The sequence below is a fragment of the Benincasa hispida genome, chromosome 9, assembly GCF_009727055.1.
Source record: "Benincasa hispida cultivar B227 chromosome 9, ASM972705v1, whole genome shotgun sequence".
NCBI lineage: Eukaryota > Viridiplantae > Streptophyta > Magnoliopsida > Cucurbitales > Cucurbitaceae > Benincasa > Benincasa hispida.
In genome coordinates, this window is record NC_052357.1 from 85421447 (window position 1) to 85432898 (window position 11452).

The window sequence follows — 11452 nt, forward strand, 5'->3', positions numbered from 1 at the left end:
TCTTGACTATCAAAGGACATTTCATTCTTGATCTCTTCTTCATTTGCGTCTTCGTTTTCAATTGGAACTTGTAGATCGTTTATAAGATTCAACATTTCATTTTCTTCAACAACATTACACTCTATGTTAGTTTCTTCAACATTATATATTGAACAAGTTGTATGTCTTTCAAAATTTCTAGACAAGTTGAGTGACTCTCCGTGAGATACCCATTCACAGTATGAGGGGCATATTCTATATGTTAATAGATGTCGCTCCACACCCTCTAATGACTCCCACATTGAATTCATACAATTCTTGCATGAGCATCTTGTTCGTCCGGAGTCATTAATGTGAAACTTTTCCCATCTAAAAATTAGGATACTCATTCTCTATACTCGACCGACAATTTATTTCTATGTTTGATCTTTTCTTTATTCATCCTTTAAAATAAACCTTTTATAACCTAACTTGTAATCCAAAACAAATTATAATCTGTGTTATGTACATAATGAATGGTGGTTAACTTTTAGAGGCTTATATAAGCTCATAGAAATAAGAATGGGATTATTATAGACTTATGGATGCATTTCTCAACTACAAATTATAAAAAATAAAACATCAAGAACAAGAAATTAAAGGGAAAATACAAAGAAATTTATGAATAAAAAGGGAAAGAAGTTTCTAAAAAGTCCATTAATCTCTTGAAAAATCCACATGAAAATCCAAAATCTATAATTGAACATGCAAATAGTGATGGTGGCCAAGATCATATTGAAAATTTTTAATGTAATATTGGGTATCATAATCAAGAAGAAAACTTCTAGACACAATCATCCCAATCTAATCTAAACAATTTGGAATTAAAGCATGAAAGATAAAAGAGAGGGATCAAAAGGATAGATAGATATTGAAGTTGAGATCATATGATATTTGAAAAACAATAACCATTTCCTACTAAATTTTCACATTTAAATCCTACATCATGATGTAAACTTCAAAGATGAATGAAAGCTCATTGATAATTTGACATGCCAGATGTTTTTCCAACAGTTGAAAGAAAGCAGTAAATAATCTAGAACCGATATTTAGATCATTGGTGAAGCATTGTTCTAAGATAATATAGCTATTAGTTCACAAACCTGAGGATTCAACGGATCACCTCCTGCAGAATCAAGAATTGACTTCAACTTCTCCAACAAATCTTTCCACCCTTGCAAAATTTCATGAATGGCTTTGTATCTGCAAAAACAAGAAAAAAGAACAAAGTTAATTTCGAGTTAAATCACAAAAATAACTACAATGAGATACCAAAAAAGGGAACAAAGCTAACTCTAAGTTAAATCACAAAAACAACTACAATGAGATACCGATAACATAATTCAACATACAACATGATATACAAACCACATTGACCCCACCTTCAACAACAGTGCTAGACCGAAGCTCAACGGGCACCAACGATGGAGATGGGCGATGGCAGCGATCCCTATCTTCAAAATCGACGAGGGATGGCAGTGATCGACTGACGGAAATCGTCAAAAGGTAACAAAATAGAAGAATGGCGAGAGGCAACGAAATTCGACAGAAAGAAATCGACACACAAACCCTAGCTACTTTGCGAAATCGATTTCCAGACTTGGTCTGGAGGATTTAAAGGCTATCTCTCGACGTTTAAAATGTAAGCGTTGGGAGATATGTATAACTCCCAAATGAATAACTTCATTTGTCGGGAGTTCACAACCTATCTCCTGACACGGTAGAATCGACTTGGGAGTTACATATAACTCCCGACGTGCTGATTAACCTGTCAGGAGTTACTTATAACTCCGGACGGTGGTTTTAAAGCTGAAGGAACCTTTGAAGATCCTTAAACGGAAGTGTGGAGATCGATCCAAAATTTATTCTCATATAATCAAAATTACAGAGTACAAACGTTATGCATAACCGTAAATTATTTACAACATGTAAACAAAAAGAAAATGAGAGAATTAGGGTGAGAGAACTAACCCTTAAAGAATGATCTTTTTCGATCATCTTCTCTAAAAAACACGGACTTGAAACCCCACAATGGACACTACCACTTGATTGACTTAATATTCTCTAGGTGAGAATCCAGGAGTTTTGTGGGCTCTGACTATTTTGGAAGAGGGGGTTTTGAGAGAGATGAGAGGAAGTGATGAGATTCATATTTTTTTTCATAATGTTTCTGTAGATCTATAATCTTTTTGTGAAACCACCACTGGAAAAAGAAGAACACCTCTCCCTTTCCCTACTATCACATATCAGAGAGAAAAGAGGGGGAAGGAGATACAACTCCCTCCCAAAATGATTTTTAAAATAAAATAAAATAAATTTATTTATTTTCATAAATCAATTTAATATATATTTATATGATAACTATTTTATCATATAATATATATTAAACTATATGTTATATCAAATAACCTATAGTTTCCACTCTAACCAATGACATTTAATATAAATCTCATTTATATTAAATTTAGTTTTGAATAAAATTCATATAATTAATATTTGAACCATATTCAAATATTTATTTCCTCTCAAATAAACTTTATATTATAATCTATTAAATACATTATAGTAATTATATCACATATAATTAGATTAAATTAGTTATATCCCATATAATTAATTCCCTCAATTAATTTGAACCATTCAAATTAATCAAAAAAATTCTCCAACGATACATGGATAATTAATTAAACTCCTTTAATTAAATCGTTCACCATCCGTTAACTGTCAGGCACTCCATTAAAGACCAACAACTATACTCTTCGCACTACAGATATATTTCAGTGTCCATCGGATATAACCAGTCAACAGTATGATGACCCTTCACAAATTGCTCGTAAGTACAACTGGGTCAAAATTACCATTTTGTCTTTGTAGTTACATCTAACTCTTTAAGTACCATTAATTCCTGTAATGAACAATAAATCATAGTCCAATTATGACCAAACCTTTCTCGAGCTAAGAGAGGTTATGGCGCCACATTGTCCAAGCTCCAAAATCAGCCCTTATAGGAGCAATTTATCTACTTACCTCAATGTGTGGGAAGGAGTGAATTTCGTCTTGCGTAGCTGTGTTCCCAGCTTCCCAATTAGACGAATCCCCGAAATAGTATGTTTGTTGAGTCGACGATCAACCACTTTCACCCATACAAATCAAATGACCGCCTTTATATACAAGAGTTTACAACTCACTCAGGATTCAGGTCATGTAACCTATGGTCATTCTGGTGAAATGTAAGTCTCTATTTTGAACGGTGTTATATAATGAGACTAGTCATCGTGATCTGGTCTTATACAAACTCCTTCGTATAGAATACCCCGCTTACATGCCCTACATGAATGATTAGGATCAGATCATTTGTAGCACTTTACAACTATTGTAACATTACAAAGCAGGTCATACTCGTAGTGTCACTAGGATAAGGTATCCAGCCTTATCCATCCACATGTATGTCTAAGCTACCGATGATAACCAGCTTGGATGTTAGTTTATTGGTTTGTGGGTTTAATGCCACTAAATGACAAAAAAAAACATCCCATATTTTATTAAATAAATAAAATGTTTGTACAATATAATTATAAACTATAGAACTTTACGAGATTTAGGGCATCAATCCCAACAAAAGTTCCAACAAAAGTGTCTCGAGATAACATATCTCCCGACTAGTGGACTTCCGACGGTGTTTTTAACATTGGGATATAGTCTGTTTCTTGTAGTGATTAATCTCTTCTTTTACCTTTCTCTAAATAGGTTGAACCTTAATAAATTTCTTGAAATTTAAAAGGTCTTCTTTTCCACTTCTTCAATATGCGAGGAAGAACAAGTGAATCTATGTAAATGGAATAAAAAAAAGCTACAAAAGCATATAAAAAATTATAATAATATTAAATCATCATTGAAAAAAATGACATGTTAAAAAAAAAAGAAAAAAAAAAGAAGAAGGGGATGATAAACAAAAAAAAATAGAGAGACAAATGTGATATCTCTTTCTAGAATTAGAAGAGAAATATGTGAATAAAAAAATCTCGAGATAATACATATTTAGAAAAAAACTTGAAAGAAGAAAATTTTTTGTTGAGAATTGCTATCAAGAAAATTAAAAAAAAATAACATAATACTACAAACAAAATTTCCACAAAAATGAAAGAAAAAAACAAATAGAGAGAGCGAGCTTAAAAAATAAAAATAAAAAAGGAAAAGGAAAAGAACATGAAAATTGTGAGGAGTTACCTGGATTAATTTAGCTATTTATAGAAATTTCAAATCATAATTATATTTTATTTTCATTTAAAACAAATATATTTACAAACTATAAAATTATTGGATTTTTTGTTTATATATATATATATATATATAAAAGGTTTTTAGATAACATGAGATTACAGGTTCTGGATCTAGATTTTTCTTATAAAAAATTATTTTCAACGTGAATGTCAAAAAAAAGAAGAGAACATTTTTACTTAATAGTTTAATGTGAAATTACTCTCTCTTTATGTATATTCATAGCCCCTTCTAATTAGATTCTAGATTAGAATCAGATAGTAAAAAGAATTTTTATATGTGATTTTTTTTATTTTTTTATTTTAACATGATTTAAAATAATATCATTTTTTTTAATTTAACCCTTTTAAATAAAATGAGATTTTCATACCTATTTTTTTTCTAGATAATATGAGATTATAGATAAAATCAAAATCTAGACTTTTATTTAAAAAAATTATTTTTTAATGTGATTGTTCATAGTATATAGATTGTTTTTTTTTTTTCATAGTTTTTTTTAAAATTCTTGAAAAAAAAGGAAAGAAAAGGGAGATGAGATATTGTTTTTAGCTATTTACAGAGAAAATTTTGATTTCGTAACTTGATTTATTTTAAATAAGATTTTCTTTTAAAAAAATCAAATTTTATCTTTCTATATTAACGTGATATGGGATGAGATATAGAAAGATAAAATTCAATTTTTTTTTTTAAAAAAATCTACTATAAAATAGGAATTTTTTAAATTTTAACGTGGGAGTACGAAAAATTAGGCCAAACAATTTTATTTAAAAAATTAAATGTAAAATTATGTAAGATATCCTCGTAACCAATTACTAAAAATGACAACGGAAAAATAGAATGTTTCCCTTTAAGATAGTATAGAGTAGCAAATAAGAAGTTATGGTTCAAATCATCCAACCCTTTTATACTAAAAAAAAATGTAAATTAATGATCTTATGCATTTTTTTTTATATAGGTAATGTGATTACTAATTAACCCCTTATGTGTATTAGAATCTTTTTTCTAAAAAAGAGAAAAAAAAAAATCATAAATGGAAAAAATAAAAATGACTAAATGGTTTAATTCACTTTCCAATTTTTAAATCACTTGAACTTTTCTCTTTCTATTTCTCTCACAACTATACATATTTTGTTGATTTTTCTTCATTATCACAATTTGGTTTTCAAAATTTTCAGTCTCATTTCGAATTTCCTCCAACCATTTTTCTGGTGCCTTATATGCATAAACATTTATTTATTTATTATTTTTTATTTTGACAATATACACTATATATATTTTTTTCCTCATGTTTAATGTTAATCATGTATCACTTATCACCATATTCTCATATCATGGCAATAGTATATACATAAATAGGTTTGTCTATGTATATTATATTATATTTACATTTATGGTTGTTAGAGTACATAATTATGAAAAATAAAGCATAGTTCATTGCATTCTCATATTATTTAAAATAAACTATTTATATAATAAGAGAAGAGAATGACTTGTAAAAATCGAATTTATATTTGAAGAAAAGAAAAACATGAAATGGAATGGAATTTTTTAACCTAATATCAAAGAGATAGATTTTTTTTTTATAATCATTTTTTTTTTTAGAATTTCTTTATATTATATTTAATAAATATAATATTTTCCAAACTTGCATGATTGAAACCGTGGCATCGCCTAAGCTTAGCCGATCCGTGGTTAGAGGTTTGGAGATTTTGCTTATTTGTCTAATCTTTTACAACTTATCTTTATTTATTTTATTTTTATAGATTTCAAATTTTGACTTAAAATTTAGAATCTCTATTTCAATAATTTAAATTTAATACATAATTATGGTTACAAATCTTTATTTTTATTTGCATTCGTATTTTATGTATACATATAAAATTTGTTTCAAATATATACGAGGGTTTTTTAAAATATATTTAGAATAAATACAAATTCAAATTTGTTATATATTACATATCTTATATTTTTATTTTAGTATTTTATGTAAATTTTTATATATACATATCTATTTAGTTATTTTGTAAATATATACCTCATTGGAGAATCTTTTTAGGATTATTTTGTCCAATTTTCCACTTCCACTCCCTATTCATTAATTTGTGTGTCTCTCTCATTAATTATTACAAATTTTCCATCAAAGACATTAAATACAATTTTCAACTTAACGAGCATAACCATCTTTTTCATCTTAATTGCAAGCTTTAAAGGTCAAATGCATTTTAGGGGGAATATGAAGAGTTTTAACAAAAATAAAATAAAATAACTTTGAATATTTTCTACTTCCATAACAAAAAAATTGAATGGTCCATTATAACACACATTTTTTTCATTGCCTATAAATAATTCATTTGTAACATATTGGTTGTCAAACAAATTTATCATCTTTTTCTCTTTATGATAATGACAATGGTAATTGTGGCTAAGTGTTTCATTCAGGGTATATCCCAATCTCATGATTTTTTATCGACAACTTATTTCAAATTTTGAATTACGTTGTTACATCGGATCGTACCAAAAATCTATATTTTTGTAGGGGTGTTCAAATAACCTAACAACTCGAACAACTTAGACTACCAAACCTAAAATGTAAAGGTTGAGTTAAGTTAGTTTTGTTCTTGGATTAGGTTAGGTTAAGTTTTTTCTAATTTTGTTGGTTTTGATTGGGTCGTGGGTTGGCTAAAAAAAATTTAGATTGACTCAACCCAACTCGAGTATATATATATATATAAATATATATATTTCTCTTTGTTTAAAGTTTGATTACTTTGTATGGATTAATTTATGAATTTTTAATATATATTTTTTAAATTGTTATGATACTTGTCTTTGTTTAAAGTTTGCAATAAATATCATAGATATTTGGTACTTAGTATTTGAATTTTATGAAATTTTAGTTATTAGTCATGTGTTGTATATAAATTTATATATTTTTAATTAAAAAAAAAGTTACAACTTGGACAATCCAACCCAACTCTTGGGTTGGATCGGGGTGGAGACTTTATTTGATCCTTTGGGTTGTCAACCCAACTAACCCGAATTTTCGGAGTGATCCAAAAGAACATCTTCAACCCAACTAAACCCAACCCATGTACACCCCTATATTTGTTTAGTTATTTTTTTTAAATTTTTTATTGTCAAATAGATTAAAGGTTTCTTGATCGTATGATTTTTTTGACAAATTGAATTTATTTGTAAAAATAATTATGTGTAATTTTTTTTTCATTAAATGTTTGAAATATGAATTGATATAATAAATATAAAATAATAAAATAAAGAGAAATTATTTTAAATGACAAAATTGTTGAAAATATTTATAAATATAGCAAATATCAGAATCTATCTGCGATAGATTGCTATCTGTGTCTATCATGATATAGATAGACAGTTAAATTTTACTATATCATTTTTATCATGCAAATATTTTCTTTCATTTTGTTATGGTTGAAAATAACCCTAAAATAAATAATGATCCATTAGAATAGAAGACCTCATTCATTCTTTCTATATATATATATATATATAATCTCTTGCATTTGTTTTTTTAACTTATTAGAGTCGAGCACCTGTATAAGCTAAGCTTGAAGCAGAAAAATAAAAATGTTGTAGCAGAAGATGAAGATCTGGGAGAGCAATTTCTCTTCCTTTTTCTGTATATTTGATTTCGTATATTAAATCTTTTTCCCACACATAATATAGGGTAATGACGTATAGATATATACACTTAGGTTTTAGAATAAGGACAAAAAAATAACTAACGAATCTTCTATACAACTGGTAGAGAATAATTATATAGCAGAGGCTGTTAGGAAAGCATACACATCAGCATCAGCGAGAGTATACACACCAGCGACACCAGCGAGAGCATACACACCAGCGACACCAGTGAGAGCATACACACCAGCGAGAGCATTCATATCAGCTTCTACATGGCTCCTTGTCATCTGCTGACGAGGAAATTTATTCTTCCTTGACATCTCCCCTCAAGCGAGAGGGTAAGTCCTTTAGTCCTAGCTTGCTTCGAATGTAGATAAATGTATCAAGGGGTAAAGGCTTAGTTAGGCAATCCGCCAATTGTTCTGTAAAGGGTACATATCTAACATGAAGTTGATCTTGAAGGACAAGGTCACGGATGAAGTGCACATCTATTTCAATATGCTTAGTTCGTGCGTGAAAGACAGGGTTGGCAGCTAAGGCACCTGCACCCATGTTGTCACACCAGAGAATAGGTATACTCTTTGGAGAGAAACCAATCTCGGTTAACAGATTTTTCACCCAAATGATCTCGGTTGCAGCATGAGCAATAGCTCGATACTCGGACTCAGTACTGGAGCGAGCCACTGTCATTTGTTTCTTAGATGACCAAGAAATGAGAGTCGATCCAAGATAGAGGCAATAAAAAACTGTAGATTTTCGATCATCAATACTTGAGGCCCAATCTACATCAAAATAGGCTGTTAAATTGAGGTAAGTATCATAGTTGATGGTTAGGCCAAAGTGGAGAATGCTTGCAAGATAGCTAAGCATACGTTTGACAGTGACCAGTGAATATCAGTAGGAGCTTTGAGGAATTGGCTAAACTTATTAACAATGAAGGCGATGTCCGGTCTTGTATTAGTGAGGTATTGGAGAGCACCAACCATGCTACGATATAGAAATGGGTCATGGAGGGGTGTTCCAATGCTCAAGGATAGTGTGGTGCTAGGTACTGCAAGGGTTGGATAAGGTTTCATATGGTTGAGGTTTAGTTTAGAGAGAAGCTCAGTTATGTATTGAGCTTGATGCAGATGTAGGTCGGAGGGTGTATAAGAGATTTGGACACCAAGAAATTGGCTGAGCTGTCCTAGATCTTTGAGAGAGAACTGTGTATGCAGTTGGACAACAAGATGATCGATGTGAGTTGGATCATTACCGGTGAGTATCAAATCATCTACATAGACTAGCAGCAGAGTGATGGAGGATGAGGTACGCATATAATATAAGGAGGTGTCTAGGGAGCTTACTTTGAAGCCGAGTTGACAAAAAGATGCTTTGAGCTCATCATTCCACGCACGAGGAGCCTGCTTGAGACCATAGAGAGTTCTATTGAGCTTGCAAATGTAATGTGGGTGAGTTTTGCTTTTAAAACCCGGGGGTTGAGACATGTAGACAGTCTTCTTCAGTTTGCCGTTGAGAAAGACATTATTGAAGTCAATTTGGCGAAGTGGCTAGTGATGAGACACTGCCAAAGTAAGCACAATTCTAACAGTAGACATCTTGACAACAGGACTGAATGTATCAAAATAATCAAAGCCAGGGTGTTGATGAAACCCTTTGGCAACAAGACGTGTCTTATACCGTTGAACAAGTCCTTGAGCATCACGTTTAATACAATAGACCCATTTGCAATCAACAACAGTTTGATCAGATGAAGGAGGTACCAGTGACCAAGTATTTGTACGTTGCAGTGCAGCAAGTTCTTCATTCATAGCTTCTTGCCACTGTGGGCCTGTAACAGCCTAAGAGACTGAAGTTGGTTCACTCTGAGTAAGGTCTTCAATACGTTCAGCAACCCAAGCCTTGGGTTTGAAAATACCAACCTTCCCTCTGGTGATCATTGGATGAGTGCCAATGAGGGTTGAGTGGTAGGTTGTAGGAATTACTGTAGAGGGGAGGGTAGAGGTGTTGTTAAGGGTGACACTGTAGGGGATTGAGAAGTAGTTGAGGGAGACAGTAATGGGCTCGGAATTGTGGGGAAGGTGAACTTGTGGCTGGTGTAGGAAAAGTGTGAGGAGATTGAGGTTGGTAGAGGGATTTGTTTCAGGTGAGGGTTGTGGAGAGGATGGATGGACAGGAGGTGAAGAGAACCATATGGAGATTGATGGAGCTATATTTTTGGGAGTAGAGATTTGAAGGTTAGCAAAGCCTATTTGGAATGAAAATTCGTCTTCATTAAATATGACATGGTGAAAGAAGATGACCTTTCCATCCTCAGTAAAACATCTGTGACCTTTGTGTATTGGGGAAGGGCCAAGATAGATACATTTTCTGCTGTAAAAGGCAAACTTATGGTGCTCGTATGGACGAAGGTGTGGATAGCACGCACACCCAAAGACTCTTAGAGATAGCAGGTCCAATTTTCTTCCAAGTAACACTTCCATTGGCTGTGACCCTGAAGGATAGGAGAAGGAAGAGAGTTAATAAGATAAATAGCAGTTTGAAAGGCATACCACCATAGGTGCAGTGGCATCTTAGACTGTGCTAAGAGAGTAAGACCGGTTTCAACAACGTGGTGATGTTTACGTTCAGCTCGACCATTTTGTGCTGAAGTGTAGGGGTAGGAGACCCTTATTTGAATTCCAAGCTGATCACAAAAATGTGTCACTGCTTTGTACTCACTCCCACCATCCATTTGCAACATGTGAATGGATTTGTTGAATTGATTAGACTCCAACCAACTCTTGGATTGCTTCCCAGAGTTCTTTGGAAGTTTGAAAACCCATCACTTGTATTGCTGTCTCCTAGTTCATTGAATTATAAAGCCAGCCCAAAAGGAGCTGATCCACTGCTATCTAGGCATCATAAGCTGGATTTGATTGCATTTCGACATCAGGGACTGAGACAGTGGTTGGATCTGCACTGGAGCTTTCACCTGATCAACCACTGGTTGGAACTTGAATAAAACGATTTGGGCAAGGCCTTTTCCCAGTTAGATAACCTTCCAATCTGTAGCTTCTTAGAATTGGCCACGCAAGGTTTTGCCAAAGCAAGAAGTTTGACCTATCCATTTTGATGGATGTCACTTGGTTGAGAAGTTGATTTAGGGGAGGACCTGTGATGGTTCCACTGCTGGCAGCTCCAGAAAAAATAGGTGAGAAAAAATTTGTAGAAGGTTGATTTGCCATCGCTAACCTGGCTCTGATACCAAGTCAAGCACCTGTATAAGCTAAGCTTGAAGTAGAAAAATAAAAATGTTGCAGCAGAAGATGAAGATCTGGGAGAGCAATTTCTCTTCCCTTTTCTGTATATTTGATTTTGTATATTAAATCTTTTCCCCACACATAATACAGGGTAGTGATGTATAGATATATATACTTAGGTTTTAGAATAAGGACAAAAAAATAACTAACGAATCTTCTATACAGCTGGTAGAGAAAAATTATATGGCAGAAGCTGT